Source organism: Orbicella faveolata, unplaced genomic scaffold, assembly GCF_042242905.1.
Source record: "Orbicella faveolata isolate gen_17 unplaced genomic scaffold, um_ofav_v1 contig_27, whole genome shotgun sequence".
Taxonomy (NCBI): Eukaryota; Metazoa; Cnidaria; class Anthozoa; order Scleractinia; family Merulinidae; genus Orbicella; species Orbicella faveolata.
The window spans coordinates 2,100,001-2,117,500 of record NW_028301555.1 but is presented as its reverse complement, the minus strand read 5'-3'; the positions used below and the strand labels follow the sequence as shown (position 1 = coordinate 2,117,500).

Below are 17,500 nucleotides of genomic sequence, written 5' to 3'. Positions count from 1 at the left end.
AAATACAGGTCTCCTTGGAGGACCATAAGGCCACTCAGTTTAAAAAGTCTGTTTGATTAATATTATTGCATGTTTCTTAACTAGAACAGCAGACTCAGCTTTACCCCAATATAAATGTCAGTAAAATTACTAGAAGTTTTACCTTTCTTCACATTTAACCCCTTGAAAGGTAAGGACATAAAAGTAGTTTCAGTGAACTAACTTGCAATAATGCCATTCTTTTTATAGATCTCAGAAAACAAATACACTTCAAAGAGAAGAGGGATTATTTATCCAGCAACATGGGGCATCCTGAGATGTTATCAATTCTGGAATAATTTGAGGTTTCAGCACAAGCCGAAGGGATGTGGATGGTCAAAAAAGCAGGCTCCTCAGGGAGCAGCCAATGTTTGTAAACCTTCAGATTTCAAATGTACTTCGAGTGAGTTTAAAGTATGGTAGTTTAAAATCTGAAAGCTATAACTTTAAAATATTGTGAATTAAAAACTTGTCTGGTTAGTTGAACAGTCTTTTTGTGTACATATGGATAGGCTAGCAAAACAGTGGCGCATAAAGGAAACATGTTATTGTAACATAGAAAATCATATAAGTCACTGAAATGATTTTAAATTTTAATAAATTTATTGTTTCAAATGAGTGAGTGACTACACAGTTCTGTAATGGTGTTCTGCCTCTTATTACTGGCAATGTACAACTTGAAGACTCCTTTGACCTATCCATCCTGAATGAAAATCCAATGGTACCTCAAAGTTCTCTGGCATTTCATTTAGAATGGCTCACCAAAGAGGGCAGTCTTGCTGCTGTTGTAATCATGAAATTCTGAAAGTAAAATTGAAATTTATTTCCAAACCGAAAATTTGTATTTTCATGCAGGGGCTTGACTATTACATGTAGCTTGAGTTTTAAGTGAGCTTCTCATGATCAGCTCAACAAGTTGAAATCGTGAGATCACTTCCATTATGAAATTCAACTTCAGAATACCCGGCCACTTTATTTACATGTGCCGGTGGGCTTTGAAGAACGAGGTATATAACAATAATTGCTATTCTTATTCAATGAGATAAGTGGCCGGGTATTCTGAGTTTAGCCTGAAATTCGTAGTATTATAAGCTAAATGAAATCGATAAACAACGAATAGACTTACGAACCTTCTCTGTCACCATGAAAAAAATTTTCAACGGATATAATCTTGTAGCAGTCCAAGCAACAAATTGAAAAAAAAAAAACAGGCATAAATAAGAAGAACCCTAACTTCAGATATTTTTAAATTATTTGATCCCTCTTTTTAACCATTATTGTACACTATTTTTAGTATTATGACGATTGTATTGTAAATGTCTGTTTTCCTTATCCAAACTTAGTAGTAGTAGGTCCACATCAGCTATACAGTTGCATACTTTAAAAACCTACTTATCAAATAAATGTATGTATGTACAACACGAACTGACAAAAGGCTTTCTTAGTTACTAATCAGTAATGACGGCCACTGCGGAGCACTTCGTAAAGGGTCCAACGAACATTTCCAGGACCAGTAATTGCAACAAGTTATTGTCTACATACCTTTTTTGTATTTGTGGTCTTTTCTTCTTTCATCTGTGGCTGCTGATTCACAACAACAAACTTAAACACCGCGAGGCGAACAACAAAATTAATCTGAACCACCGAACAACACGGGCAAACCGGAAATGCTGAACTTGACGCATGCGCATACGTTTTGCCGCAGTGTTGACGAGACTATCGACGAGAAACAGGGCTGAATAACGTCTGCGCATGTGCGAGAGGTCAGCACATCAAAATCAAATTTCGGCGCGAACGTGATGTGTGGTTCTTTCGTGTTCAGTTGAATGATGACAAGAAAGGAGCAGAAATTTTACCATTATTTTGGCACCTAAACGCAAATATCTCCTTTTTATGCTTTGGAAAATGACAATTTGAGCAATTCGAAGTTTTTGTTCCCAAAGAAATGCCGAGAAATACAAGAAAACTTGTAGTTAACGTGGTAAGTATTTAGAGCTTTGGACTCAACCGCCACGATTCAGCGTCGCTTCGATTGACAGTCGTTTGCTTCGTTTGAGAGAAAAATGATGTTTGGGGAACATTGACGGCAACACGAGAGTTTGGAAAAGTGTCGCCAGACGTGAGTATTACGATCTTAGTTTGTTTTGTAATCAAAATGGCACCTTTCTTTAGCGAGTCGTAAAATTTATTTTAACACAAACGCTGTGGTATGGTATTGCTGTCGTAAAACTTGTATGGTCAGCACCTGCATGCACTCGTAAGCTTACTCGCAAGACTTAAAGCTCAAAAAATGCTTTCTCCAGGAACGTATATTGTTGGCTACATGTACCTATACAACTGTAGAGTACTTTTATGTACAGAGTTTGCTTATCTTAATCGATCGATATATTTCATTATCTAAATGAAGCACATGTTACTGTTCCTAAATTATGTGGGATGCTGTTAATCGTTTTAAACCATGAAAACAGTTCAAACGTTGCATCGTTTGGGGCCATTGCCAAAAATGCTCCACTTGTCCCATGGTAATGACTGCCAAACACAGTTATTCCATTCTGTGTAGGGATGAATGCCACCGTTTTGTCATTTATAATGAAGATACATGCTTTCTTGGTATTGTTCAGCTGGGCTTGGTTTAAGTGGTACGGCAGGCTTGCTGCTGGAGTCTGCTCTCTGATTATACTGACTGGCAACTCTGCAGAGACATCAAGGCTATCAACGGCTTTTGTCTGCTCCATTTTAGTTGCTGCTTCCTGTACACCATAGAGCCGCCCACCTCTGTTTTCATAGCATTTAAACATAGCGGTCTGGCACTGGCTACAAAATATAATGCATAATGTATAATGTATATTAAAAGCTTTTCTACTGCATCTGCATGTGCGTAAACACTCATTCGAATGGAAGAACCATTTCTAATTATTTATAACTATTTTTTAAACATTAATTAATGCAGTGGGGGATAATGTGGAGGGAATGTTTAATCAGAAAGATCATTTCATTTTAGAATATACAAATTTACTCATCTGTTGTACCTGCATGTTTCCTCTTGTTGTAGTGCTTCCTCAGAGTTATTTAGTTTTAATTAGTAAATACAATTATACAAACAGTATACTTTATCCTACAGGAATAGTAAATTTGTTGAAACTTCTACATGTATACCTGAAGATGTTATTTCCTTATTTTCCAGTGTTTTCCCAAGTTGACTGACCATGCTTTGTGAAGCATTCTCCTAAGAAGATTCATACCAAAACATTGTCTCCATGTTGTTATTACTGACAATTTTTATAATTAGAAATTGATTATTATCACATTTAATTATTATATGTACATGTACCTGTCTGCCATCAGTCGACTGAACACTGGTTGGAGAGGAGGTTGACGGTTTACTGTTTCTTTGTAAGGAGCAGATACATGATGAAATATTTTGGTATAGTTCTGGAACGATTTTTTGTGATAAGAAAGTAGCAAATATGCAGTATTGTTTTGGTGGGCAGAATTGGCAAATAAACAAATGAACAAAATATGGCTCCAGCCTATTTTTTTTGTGTGTGTGTGGACTTTGTGGGACTGGTATTTCAGTTTCAGGGGCATCAAATATTAGTTATATGTTGTATAATTATCTCAATGTTGCATTAGACGAAAACAAGCACTTCACTTACCTGTACCGGTGGCACATAGTCTTGATCACTGGAGAAAACACTATCAGCAATCGTGAACACTTATTACACCATCGGGTGGGTAACCCGAAAACACTGACCCCCTGTCCGCAGACCCCCACTACGGACCGGGTCTGCGGACTACCTATGGATTGGTCCACGGACTCCCCCAACGGACCCCCTCTATGGACCACCCCCCAAAATATAATAAAATTAGTAAATAAAATATTTCATTTACGGGTTGTCTAATAGATTACTCGTGACAGCGAAATTCCGAATGTTACATTGAACAAATGTAACAGACCTGGATTCTGGCTCGGGTGCAATTCAAGTCATTACACATTGCTATTTCCTTTGCTGTGGCCATAAAATATATGAAAGACGCGTACGGGGAAGCCTCCGGGAAGCCTCCGAAATTTGTGCTCTTTTCCCTCTGCCATTTTGTTCAGCTCATTTTCCCGTGGGTTCGTGAACTCATTCCAGGCTTCACAATTTGCTCAGCGGAATAACAGATACAAACAACAATTAACGGCCTAAAAATATATCTTCCATAGCCTGATTGAGCCACGAATGGAAGGTAAGAACTTTCCTTCTTACCATCGGCATTTCCTTACGCTGAAAAAAGCTTTTAGGCATTTTTTTGGGGGAGAGGTGGGGGGGTTGGGGTGTTAAAACCCGAGTCTGTTACATTTGCACAGTGTAACACTCGAAAAATCACCGACACAAGTCTGAATCTATTTGGCAACCCATAAGTGAAATCTTTATTTATTATTTTTACACTATTTTAGGGTGGTCCGTAGGGGTAGTCCATGGACCGGTCCGTAGGGTAGTCCGCGGAGCGGGGGTCAGTGTTTTCGGGTTATACCCATCGGGTTCCGGGCCGGTAAGTAGGGACATTAGCTCCTACCCGATCAAAAAGACGGTAAAACCGCCTGGGGGCTTTTCTTTTCGACAGCTCAGTGGAGTGCTCCAAGAGTGGAGACGAGCAATATTCATTCGCTTCCCGAGTGGCTCTCGTCCAATGCCGAGTACAGGCCCAGCAATTTAAATTCCCGTCCACGAACCGAGCAATGGCTTCGTCAAACCGCCTCAATGGACCTTGGCATGTTTCTCTAGCTCGTGTTAGCTTAACAAACCAGAAAGTCCGCTCATTGGGTTTTGCATTTGCCCCAAAGAACAATAGAATGGACGTAAATAAAATCCAAAACACGGCGAAAGATGTCATCTCCGAAGTCCTCGATAAATCTATCGTGTTCACGCGCTGTTTTCACCAATTGTACAAACTTTAAACCCCTGTGTACAAAAAGGTATGTGCCGGCCAATGGTCGAGGGAACTAGTGTAAAGATTTGTTTCTACCGTTTTTAGTTTGGCTCTACTTTTTCACCATAAACCGGGCACTATACGAAACTTTTTGAAAACGCCGCCATTTTTTCGAGGTTTGTTATGGTGCCCAGGCCGTTCGCGGCAGCGCGAGCCATGAGATCTCACACATGCGCAGACGTTATTCAGCCCTGTTTTCCCAAGAAAACTATGTCTTGACCGACGGGGCCCTGGCACGAGAAAACACGTGATTTCCTTGTTGACTTCTAGTCTCGTCGAAACAGGGCTGAATAACGTCTGCGCATGTGCGAGGTCTCATGGCTCGTGCTGCCGCGAACGGCCTGGGCACCATAACAAACCTCGAAAAAATGGCGGCGTTTTCAAAAAGTTTCGTATAGCGCCCGGTTTATGGGGAAAAAGTAGAGCCAAACTAAAAACGGTAGAAACAAATCTTTACACTAGTTCCCTCGACCATTGGCCGGCACATACCTTTTTGTACACAGGGGTTTAAAGTTTGTACAATTGGTGAAAACAGTGCGTGAACACGATAGATTTATCGAGGACTTCGGAGATGACATCTTTCGCCGTGTTTTGGATTTTATTTACGTCCATTCTATTGTTCTTTGGGGCACGTGCAAAACCAAATGAGCGCACTTTCTGGTTTGTTAAGCGAACACGAGCTGGAGAAACATGCCAAGGTCGATTGAGGCGGTTTGACAAGGCCATTGCTCGGTTCGTGGACGGGAATTTAAATTGCTGGGCCTGTGCTCGGCATTGGATGAGAGCCACTCGGCAAGCGAATAAATATTGTTCGTCTCCACTCTTGGAGCACTCCACTGAGCTGTCGAAAAAAAAAGTTCTCAGGCGGTTTTACCGTCTCTTTGATCGGGTAGGAGCTGATGTTTCTAATTACCGGCCCGGAACCCGATGGTGTAATAAGTGTTCACGATTGCTGATAGTGTTTTCTCCAGTGAACCAGACTATGTTCCACCAGTACAAGTAAGTGAAGTGCTTGTTTTCGTCTAATGCAACATTGAGATGATTATACAACATATAACTAATATTTGATGCCCCTGAAACTGAAATACCAGTCCCACAAAGTCCACACACACACAAAATAGGCTGGAGCCATATTTTGTTCATTTGTTTATTTGCCAATTCTGCCCACCAAAACAATACTGCATATTTGCTACTTTCTTATCACAAAAAATCGTTCCAGAACTATACCAAAATATTTTATCATGTATCTGCTCCTTACATTTCAGAGAAACAGTGAACCATCAACCTCTTCTCCAACCAGTGTGCAGTCGCCTGATGGCAGACAGGTACATGTACATATAATAATTAAATGTGATAATAATCAATTTCTAATTATAAAAATTGTCAGTAATAACAACATGGAGACAATGTTTTGGTATGAATCTTCTTAGGAGAATGCTTCACAAAGCATGGTCAGTCAACTTGGGAAAACACTGGAAAATAAGGAAATAACATCTTCAGGTATACATGTAGAAGTTTCAACAAATTTACTATTCCTGTAGGATAAAGTATACTGTTTGTATAATTGTATTTACTAATTAAAACTAAATAACTCTGAGGAAGCACTACAACAAGAGGAAACATGCAGGTACGACAAATGAGTAAATTTGTATATTCTAAAATGAAATGATCTTTCTGATTAAACATTCCCTCCACACCATCCCCCACTGCATTAATTAATGTTTAAAAAATAGTTTTTAATAATTAGAAATGGTTCCTCTATTCGAATGAGTGTTTACGCACATGCAGATGCAGTAGAAAAGCTTTTAATATACATTATACATTATACATTATATTTTGTAGCCAGTGCCAGACCGCTATGTTTAAATGCTATGAAAACAGTGGTGGGCAGCTGTATGGTGTGCAGGAAGCAGCAACTAAAATGGAGCAGACAAAAGCCCTTGATAGCCTTGATGTCTCAGCAGAGTTGCTAGTCAGTATAATCAGAGAGCAGACTCCAGCAGCAAGCCTGCCGTACCACTTAAACCAAGCCCAGCTGAACAATACCAAGACAGCATGTATCTTCATTATAAATGACAAAACGGTGGCATTCATCCCTACACAGAATGGAATAACTGTGTTTGGCAGTCATTACCATGGGACAAGTGGAGCATTTTTGGCAACGGCCCCAAACGATGCAGCGTTTGAACTGCTTTCATGGTTTAAAACGATTAACAGCATCCCACATAATTTAGGAACAGTAACATGTTTCATTTAGATAATGAAATATATCGATCGATTAAGATAAGCAAACTCTGTACATAAAAGTACTCTACAGTTGTATAGGTACATGTAGCCAACAATATACGTTCCTGGAGAAAGCATTTTCTGAGCTTTAAGTCTTGCGAGTAAGCTTACGAGTGCATGCAGGTGCTGACCATACAAGTTTTACGACAGCAATACCATACCACAGCGTTTGTGTTAAATAAATTTTACCACTCGCTAAAGAAAGGTGCCATTCTGATTACAAAACAAACTAAGATCGTAATACTCACGTCTGGCGACACTTTTCCAAACTCTCGTGTTGCCGTCAATGTCCCCCAAACATCATTTGTCTCTCAAACGAAGCAAACGACTGTCAATCGAAACGACGCTGAATCGGGAAAGATTTCCGTATAACCCCATACATTTATTATGCAGGCTGAATTATTAATTATGTATGCGCTCTTTTGTTTTTGAAGACAATAGCAACTCCCTAGGGTATTGAATATATACATTGATAATTACTACTTACTGTGTGAATAAAAGAGGATTTGATTGCGCGCTGTGGCGCGCTATTGCGCGTTGTCTTTTCGCCGATTCTCTTCTTCCCCTAGCTCCCCTCTTCCCTCTTTTTCTTCTCCATATTACCCAGGCTCCTTACGGATTTGTTTTCCTTTTTTTCTTGCACCCCATCAGGTCTCCAACCACTTACCTTTCACACACCCCTCGCTTACCAGTCTCTCTTCTACACCACTACACTACGAGGTTCAGTTGAGAATTACCCCTCCAAAAATAATTTTTATTTTACTTGACTAGTTCGCATTCCAAAAAATTAACATTACAATTTACTTATTCATGTGTTTAACGCATGTTGCACGCTGCACGAAAACATGCATCGCATGTGCGGGTCCCAAGTGAATAAAAAGGGGGGGGGGGGGTGATTTCTTTCTTTCTCCCAATCGCTTCTCACAGTCAACCACAGCCTAAACTTCCTAGACCCAGACACAGGTGCGCACACTAAACGCATTGAAAATAACGGCATGGTGGGGAGTCAAACAAAGTATGCCTCGTAAAAGAACATTCAAAGATCTCTTCGAAAGCTATCTACAGGAATGGTCGTGGCGTCAGCACTATGGAGATGATCCTTTTGGAAACATTATCAAGCATATCGCCGACTTATACGAAGTGTGCAAAGATGCGTTAAGTGTTCCTCGTACCACTGTATGCACAGTTCGTGATCTTATCGCCACTTCATGGAGGAAAGAAACAAAATACATAGCTTCATCGCATGGGTCTGAATTCGAGGAAGGAAATCAAAGGGAAAAAAACGCGGAGAGACGCGGCAGGTAAGCTAGAATTTTATTTCACTTTGTTTACATTTACAAAATTAGTATAATAGTCGCTAACCCGCGCAAGAGATTATAGCTAACCGCAAGCAGCCGGTTTTGCTTAGGCCTAAAACAGTATTTTAAGCTTTTTTAAACTAGCGAACAGGTCTAAATCGCTATTATTTTAAGCAGTTTTAAGCCTGCGCTCAGTTTACAAATACGGTAAATGCGCCCAAAATTATGATATTTCGTTTCGGTTTTCCGTAATTTAGACCTAAAACTCGAAAAATTATCCTGTCTCCAAGAAATCGTTCCGTTTTTGCGTATTTTAGATAGAAAATTCGAAAAAAAAATGTAAGTCTAAAAGTATGCGACACTTAGAAAAAAAATGGTAAAATTTAGAGTTATTCAAATCAGATAAGTCTCAAAGGAGCGCTATTGTTTTCGCTATTGTTTAGTTAAACAAAGAACTGTATGCATAATAAATGTATGGGGTTATACGGAAATCTTGCCCTGAATCGTGGCGGTTGAATCCAGAGCTCTAAATATTTACCGCGTTAACTACAAGTTTTCTTGTATCTCTCGGCATTTCTTTGGGAACAAAAACTTCGAATTGTTCAAATTGTCATTTTTCAAAGCATAAAAAGGAGATATTTGCGTTTAGGTGCCAAAATAATGGAAAAATTTCTGCTCCTTTCTTGTCGTCATTCAACTAAACACGAAAGAACCACACATCACGTTCGCGCCGAAATTTGATTTTGTTGTGCTGACCTCTCGCACATGCGCAGACGTTATTCAGCCCTGTTTTTCTTGGGTGGGAAGCAGGAAGCGGTGCAGGAAGACTTTGTGAAGTATGTGAAACGTACATTTCATTCACAATGTCTGATGTAGAATTCAATGCTCTGCTGATAAAAGTTTCCGACAAAATTGCCGTAACCGAATTGTTAAGACTGAAACGCTTGTGCAAAGGGAAGATTTCGACCGCTGACGGAGATATCAACAGTGTTTGGAATTTGCTTCTCGAGTTGGAAAAATGCAAAAATCTGGGACCTGACAAGCTAGATGTCTTAAAGGATGTGCTAGACAATGTGAAGGGAGGAAAGCCATTGCTTAAAGATGTCAAGAAATTTGAGGAAATTAGAAAAGGTAAGGTAACTGGTCGTATATAGGTTAAATCGACTTGAAATGTTAGATCGGCGAGTTAGTTCCGTTGTTCGAAGGTAATTTGGATCATGTGTACCACAAGCATCCGCATTCAAGTGTCGATCGATACCCTCGATCGATCTTGCGATCTGTATTTGATGGACATTCCGATCGATCGACAGTACACTTGATCGACACTTGATAGAAAATCGGTCGATAGTCAGCCGAGTGTCGACCGACTCATATGCATCGTTCGAAAATTAGTTGACTTTCGACCATCTGTTGACCCAGATGTTGATCGAGTGTTGATCGAGTGTCAACCGAGGTGTTCGTGGGAATGATACGGTTTCGCCCCATTGCCAGTTCGCCACCAGTAATCTAATAAGGCAGTGGATAAAAGAACGAGGAATAATCTCTATATACCACTCGATCTGGTTGGGGGTTAACTCGATCAAGTTGAGTCGATGTGGGGGTGAACTCGGTGGGGGCGAACTTGCCATGGCAGCTACCTTTGGTAGAGTGTCGATCGAGTAGCGATCGAGTTTCAATTGAGTGTCCATGAAAGGTTGATTGAGAGTATCAATCGAAGGTATCAATCGATACTCAACCGCAGATTTAATACACATCAACCGCTATTTTAATAGTGGTGAGGGGTTAAACAGCAGGGCTGGATTGTTCAAAGCCGGATAAAGCTAACCCAGGATTAGCGAGAATTTTGATTTCAGTTTTGGAACTTGGGGTGGAGTCCTGCTTTGTTCGCCATAACAATGCATCGCAAAAGGAATATTGGTTATGAATAACAAAGGCTTATGTGTTGGCAAAAACATGTGTCCCTTCCACGTTGGCAAAAACTTGCAGGCTATTTTAACGCGTAAGGGGTGTGTTAATAATGAGGGTGCAATGTTTGCTTAGTTTTGAGCGGTCCTGTTGGTGAGATTTTCTATTTATGTTGTTGTCCTTCAAATGTGAGTTTGAATAATCTTAAACTACACAGAACATTGTAAGAAAAATTAATACTTTTGGTTTACTTTTAATCCTGAGTTAGCATTAACCGGCTTTCGAAGAACCAGGCCCTGGTTTAATTTGACCCCCTTGTGACATGAGTTAACTTGCTAATAATAATAATTCTCCCCCTTCCACCCCCTCTCAGGTTCACATTGGGCACAATGACTGGTTGATGTGCCACAGGGGGCAGGAATTTGATGTTTGCGGTTGATATTGGGGTGGGGAATTTAAGGTTATTGATTCAATGCTACTAGTTCCGAGAGATTCAAATGACAAATGCCTGGTGGCCATGTTGAATGACACAAAATAATATAGGAAGGTATATAAAAATCTCAGTTAATATCATCCAATATCACATGAGGGCCAAGAATATGGGATGGGTAGTAGGGATTTGAAAAAGAGGCCTCTAAATGGTGGCAAAGTGAGAGGACATCTAGAGAGATTAAACATTGAGGCTTAAAAACATGGCCTTGGAAAGTTTTGCTTTTGAAAATTTCATAACTTTAATATTTTAATGTTACATTAACAATGATTGAGACCGTGGAAGTCCAAAGTAGGTTTTTGAGGCTAAATTTTTCCTTTTCTTGCCATTTATGTCCCACGGGTAGGGGCACTTGAATGCCTAGTGTGACCCTAAGGTGGGACATTTGAACACCTCTTTGGTTCTGGGGAATGGCTTGCCGAGGGTGGTGTCAAAGTTTTCAGTTGACTGATACATAATCTTGGGTTGAGAGATTTTCAGTGTACAGTGCTGGAACATTTAAGGTTAGTAATAATTACTAACCTGAAATGTTATTATAGTACATGTAATTAATGGGCTGAGTGGAGTGCAATTCACTGGGGAGTAATTGGGCAAGTAATTTCAAAATCAGAAGAGTGCTTAGCATGAGGCTAATTGAGATTACAAGCACAATTACATGTACTTCCTGAATTGTACGACACAAGGTCTAATTACTAAATAATCGTCTCATTATAACAAAATTTTGAAATTAAAAAGTCTTTTGAAACTAATTTATTTGAACAAAAAGTGAGTAGCACCTTAATTCCATAACTGTAGGAAATATTTTTAAAAAGCCATTAAAGTAGGCGTAATTCACATGCAAATCACGTGGATATCGAATTACAACTTGTTGAAATTGGATACCTGTTATTGGACACCTGCATGTCAATGTGCGACAAATAGTTGCGCAGAGAACCAATCACAATCAAGAATTTTGTTATAGATATGATTAATACAATGAGTGTACATAGTAATGTTTAATTTGAATTTGCACAGTATTTGTTTATTGAAATCTTAATGATAAATTTCAGAAAAAATGAGTGGTATTGTGCCATGTCTCAAGAGTGTTGCTGGAAAAGTTGGAAGTGGTAAGTGTGCATGGAAAGATTGTATTGAGTGCTTGTTTAGTTTTAGGGGTACAGGAATTTTGTGTTGTCCAACTCTTACAGGGTAATTTTACAGCGTTTTTTTGCAAGTTCCTATAAAAAATGTTCCTGTACAACACATACGCAAAAATGTGTTCTATACCCTCCAGACTGTTTGGAGATTCAAAGTAAACCCTTGCCTAAAGGGGAGCGAACTGGGTATGGCTCAAACTAAATTTATCCGTTTTAATCAATGAAAGAAGAAAAGGTGAAGCCTTGGAGCCGACTAGCTGATAACTGCTGGAGCTTATCCTGGTTTCTGTAGCATGAAGCAGCTAGGAGTCTTTCTACTCCCCCTGGATGGGATGCTAGTCCATCGCAGGTCACTCCCCTGCGATTTGTTAGGTTTCCCCAACAATTTGCTGACACCCATTGATACTCCTGGGTGGAGAGAGACACTGAGAGTTAGGTGTCTTGCCCAGGAACACAACACAGTGTCCCCGGCCAGGGCTCGAACGCGGACCGCTCGATCCGGAGACAAGCGCATTAACCATGAGGCCACTGTGCCTCCGTGTTTTGATCAATAATGCAGTGAAAATTGTATGATGTTTCACATTTTACATGTCGAGAAGAGCTAAAATTTTGCATCACTTTTAAGTATTCTTCTCAAAGCACTTGGTACTCCAAAATTACAGTAAGTAGCAAAATGTAATTAAATGCCACTTGAACTTGCCTTGTGTAGTTAAGCAGTACTGTGATTCCCTGAAATTTTCACTGATGACTGAAGTTCTAATAATCTGTGCATGCTTCAAGGAAATATAAAGACACTCCACTATATTATGACGTCAGCATCACCAGAAAAAGCCAAACTGACAGTTAATTTTTCCCAGTATTTACTTCATTGGTGAAATTACTTAAATTTTGGCAAAGTGGTTGCATGTATGATATCGATCATTTTGCTTTAAGGTGGCTGGCAACAGTTGCAATTCCAGCCCTATTTCAACAGCTATAATATGAAGGATCAATACTACCAGTTTTTATCAAGTGATGCTACAATATTATTGGTATCATACAAATGCCCATGCAGCCTATAATTTGGCTTAAAACAGTTTACTGTGTTTTTGAGACTTATAGAACGTAAGCTCCATTTTTCCGGTCTACTGGAACTGTACTGTTTTGAATGGCTGTGCTATTTTTTAACATAACTCTCCACTGTACCTTTCATTGTGTTTAAGTCATAAATGAAGGTTGTTCTTTTTACCATCGATTGCATCTATCTTAAAAACTAAGCCGGTGACCCCATTTTTGTTTTCTAAAAATCTTTTTATTAGCCACAGAAGAAAACACAGGGAAAATTATCAAAATTCTGTGTAGTAGATTTTGCTTAATGAATTTAAAAAAATGGAAATTTCCAAGTTGGAGGAATTCCACTCCACATTTTTTTTACAATTTTGCATATGCATTGTGCTTTTGCTGTTGTATATTTTTTTGTATTAAAAGTAGGGTCACTGGATCAGTTTTTGAGATATTAGCTTCGTGGATAAGGAATTTTTCACACACATTCTACGTGCAAATTAAAATCTCGAATTTGCAGGATCTCCCCTTGCGCATGCATGAAGGTGGTCCACTGATCAGTAAAGCCTGCAATTCCACGCAAGTAGTGTTTTCTTTTTTGCTGTTGACGTTAACAGCATAAGCGGTGGAAGAAGAGTACCATAAATACCCAAAGGTGAGACTAGCCAAGTAGAAAGAAGGAAGTAAACGCGAAGAGTATTTTTTTCCCTGCTGTTTTTTAGATTGATAGCTGGCATGATCGATAACAACCTCAATACATGTATTACAATTTCCATTTACGTTCTGGCACAGTGGTTTAAAACAATGTTTTTCCTTTGAAATTCCCTGAAGGATGGATGTTTTCAAAGGTAAAAATAACTGATATCGCAAACAACTTACTGAACTTGTGCCGCCATCTTTGTTTTGAGTTTTGCAAACTTAAAATCTTGGGCGCTACAGTATCTTGTGACCCCTCGGGTGATCGCATGATGCCTCACGCTGAAGTGTGCATTAGAGCCCAGGTGTCTCATGGAAATATTACTGTTAAGTTGTGCGACCTTAAGGTGCCCAGGGCTATGATCAAATTCTTGATATCCATTTTATTACCTTTTTGTACACAATAGGTCTTTCCTATTTACATGTATCTTACCAAATTTCAATCTATTACGAACATTAAAACTCACCTTTTTTGGACCTTTATTTCCGAGAATTTACGGCTGCCATTAACTTTCGTTGTTCCAGGGCTTGGTTGAGAATTGGAACAAATGACGTCATTTACTCAAAAATACAGCACAGGTTGAAATTATAATAACAATTATTTTTAGTGTAGAAAATTGTACGAATATACATGTAAGAGTCAAAGTTTTTGTCACTCTTTATGCGAATTGCTGTACTTAAATTGTCATTATAATTTCAACCCATGTCATATTTTTGAGTAAATGATGTCATTTACTCCAATTCTCAACCAAGCCTTGGAACAAGGAAAATTAATGGCAGCTGTGCATGTAAATTCTTGAAATAAAGGTCCAAAAACTATGAGTTCTAATGTTTGTAATAGACTGAAATTTGGCAAGATATCTAGGACGAAAATGTAGAAAATTGGATATTGAGAATTTGATCATAGGGGCACTTAAATTGATAATCTACCGGTAATCTTTATAGCAATATAATAGGTTACCATAACAACTGTACAACCTGCTAGAGACCCCCTTAATTTTAGTGCTTATAATTAACTTTAAGTGCTTATAACTCAAAAACGAGCTCAATGACCCCCAAAGTTAGTGCGAAGTCCATGGGACGGAGGACTATTAAGGTTAGAATATTGGGAAAGGTACTTCAAGTAAGAAAAATGCTAGTTTTTGATTGAAAATGTGTGCTTCAGTTGCCAATATGTTTGTCAGTTTGACACATGAAGTGACAATTTACTAAAAGACCGTGACTGAAATCTGTTAACTTACGTAGGGGTGGGTGAGGGAGCATATGAACTCTCTCACAGGGTAGTGGTCCTTTGAAAGTACTTTGAAACTGTCTCTTTCCCACTTCCCAGAGATTTTTCTGGTACTCATTGTGTTTGATAGCAATGCATATTAAATATTCCAAAATTGAGTCTTTTGTTAATTATTAAGTGAAAATGAATGCAAAGCTTGTTTCTAAATAATCATGACTGCACATTACATGTAGTTAGCATGCACACCATAAATGATTACTCAATGTATGGAGCCACTTTAAACTTGTTTACAGATCAGTCTAAAATTATGTTACATATTAAACTCTTTTGGAAAATATATTTATGAGAGAACCTCAGGTAAAATCCCAGTTTTTGTGCTATGAACCGCTCTAAAATACATCTAAAAAGAGCCCATATCCCCCATGTAGGAAACAAGTTACACATGATACAATTAACCATAATATATAGATTTAAACCTGGTTCTCAAATGCCGCCGACATACCTGGGACATAGCTGCCAGCACAGCCTGGAACACCGTTATGGCATATGCGAATGTTTATGTCAAATCGTAATCTGTCCCAGGCATTGACCGCTGGCTTGCCTGTAAAGTTGAGCTGATTTCAACTTAGCAGGCAAGCTGGCAGTTGTCAGCGATTGTTGGCAATCGAAATATTTTATATGAACATCATCTGGACCAAGAACTACTGTTGAAGACCAGATGTCTCTGTCCACTATTTTAAAACCTTACAAGAGGTTTAGCATGAATGAACAAAAAGTTAATAGTATTGCTGGAATATTATTGGCAACAAAGCCTGCTGACTTTCCCACCTCATAAATCAGACACGCTATCTGACACTGCTGACGTACTCCAACATAGACCTTGTGTACAACCAAGAGGGTTCAATTTCGGCTTCTGCAAGCCACCAACTGTGGCTAATGAGCCATTACCACTTTCTTGCAAAGAAACCTACATCAGAAGCCAATTCTTACTACGATGTAAGTGATATCCTGGATAATCGTTCCATTCATGACTGCAGAATGTGTTTTCTCAAACCTTGGACCACTCCATCCTTAACCAGTAAAAAATACTGTTTTTCCCCCTCAAAAGTATGCACAAGAGTTTGATAAGAAGCTCACCAGTCTTTGCAGAAGGCCAAGCTCAACATAACCGGAGCCTTTTGTTGTTTGCACAATGATCTAACAGGGATTTTCCCAAAGAGAACATCAATGGAGGCAATTTTGGAACAAGGTCACTCTGTATGTTAGGCTCTGCAAATGCAGCTGATTCTTAGCCTTGAGGAGAAAGACAATTTTTGTGGCAATAAATAAAGATAAGTCATCGGCCTGGCTGACAATTCTCAATATTCTGTTGTTGTTGATACTTGAGATACAAGATACTTGTTTTGCTTGCCAATTACAAGCCCCTTTTAAGTGAATGCTCACCTAAAAGATGCAGAGGTGGAGAACCTCCTTGCCAAAATGAGTCATAGCACAGGTCTCCCTCATAAGAGATGGCTTCTTCAGTTGTCTATTCCTACTCACCAAAAAGGGTAGAATCTTCCCTCTGGTATTAGAAGTATGGTTTCTGAACAGGTTCATAGAGAATTCACATTTTGAGAAGGAAAACATCTTGACTTGCCTAATTAAAGTCCCCCCTTCAAAGATGTGACTATATGACCATCCTAGACTTGAAAGATGCATACCTGTCAGTACAGTTACGATCCACAAGGTCTCTGGTAAGAATTAAGTTCCAACTTTACAATTTCTCTGGAGAAACAAATGTTACGCCTTTCAAGACCTCTATTTGGCTTAAATACTGCTCTGAGAGTTTTCACCAAACTTTTAAAACTGGTAGCAGCGTACTGTACCTACACAAGTTAAACGGGCCCCTGTCCATGTGATCAATTTTGTCATCTTATGCTCATGTCACCAGAGGAACATTAGCTATTGCTGTAACCCTCTTGGAAGACCTAGGCTCGGGAAAATTTGTATTTAATCCCTGAGTGGTACTCCTATATATGGGCTCTATAGGTACATGTATGTGCCATGGGATAGGGTTATGTTTATGAGGTTCAGGATCCTTATTGTCCCCTGTTTGCATTTTGTTTCTGGTGTGATGCTTAGGTCATGTGGTACCTAAATATATCAAAAAAATTGCAGTGTGTAAATGCCCAGCTAAATGGAAAACTAAATGCAGTTAAATGTAATTTAACGGAGTTAACAACAAAGAGTGCTTGCGTTCCCCTGCTAGTTAGCGGTGTCGACACATAGGCACATATGTCGGAATTCCACATGCTCGTGGATTGTAGCGTGGCATAGGTACAGGAGGCGTTTTCTGGTGTTTTTTGTAGTGTGGCAGTTCATTGCCCAGGTAGTTCCCCTCCCACCCCCTCTCCCTCCCTCTTTCTACTGTTTCAACACTGTG

At 39.3% G+C, this 17,500-nt stretch overlaps 2 protein-coding genes, 4 long non-coding RNA genes and 1 pseudogene across 7 annotated transcripts in view; 3 read left to right on the top strand and 4 right to left on the bottom strand.

Moving 5' to 3' along the window:
- The window catches only part of LOC149107115 (uncharacterized), a 1,495-nt gene extending 859 nt beyond the window's left edge, over positions 1 to 636 (top strand). The window contains exon 2 of the long non-coding RNA XR_016209489.1: positions 229 to 636. This is a non-coding gene — a long non-coding RNA (uncharacterized LOC149107115). The remainder of the gene's footprint in view (positions 1 to 228) is intronic.
- LOC149107104 (uncharacterized) overlaps positions 1 to 17,500 on the bottom strand; it is a 160,420-nt gene that overhangs the window by 58,737 nt on the left and 84,183 nt on the right. The gene's annotated exons all lie outside the window — the stretch shown is intronic.
- Positions 1 to 17,500, bottom strand: part of LOC110051350 (uncharacterized) — a 434,502-nt gene that overhangs the window by 337,032 nt on the left and 79,970 nt on the right. The window lies entirely within an intron of this gene.
- On the bottom strand, positions 600 to 1,554 carry LOC149107114 (uncharacterized). Its single transcript, XR_016209487.1, has 2 exons — positions 1,149 to 1,554; positions 600 to 819 (listed from the first exon to the last, which is right to left on the bottom strand). It is a non-coding gene; the product is annotated as an uncharacterized LOC149107114 (long non-coding RNA).
- On the top strand, positions 1,804 to 3,536 carry LOC149107113 (uncharacterized). The gene is made up of 2 exons (XR_016209488.1): positions 1,804 to 2,137; positions 3,203 to 3,536. It is a non-coding gene; the product is annotated as an uncharacterized LOC149107113 (long non-coding RNA).
- LOC149107112 (uncharacterized) lies at positions 6,126 to 7,639 on the bottom strand. The gene is made up of 2 exons (XR_016209411.1): positions 7,527 to 7,639; positions 6,126 to 6,464 (listed from the first exon to the last, which is right to left on the bottom strand). It is a non-coding gene; the product is annotated as an uncharacterized LOC149107112 (long non-coding RNA).
- The window catches only part of LOC110051349 (uncharacterized), a 52,966-nt pseudogene continuing 44,607 nt past the window's right edge, over positions 9,142 to 17,500 (top strand). Inside the window, exons 1-2 of the transcript XR_016209410.1 lie at positions 9,142 to 9,707; positions 12,021 to 12,077. The product of XR_016209410.1 is annotated as an uncharacterized LOC110051349 (transcript). The remainder of the gene's footprint in view (positions 9,708 to 12,020; positions 12,078 to 17,500) is intronic.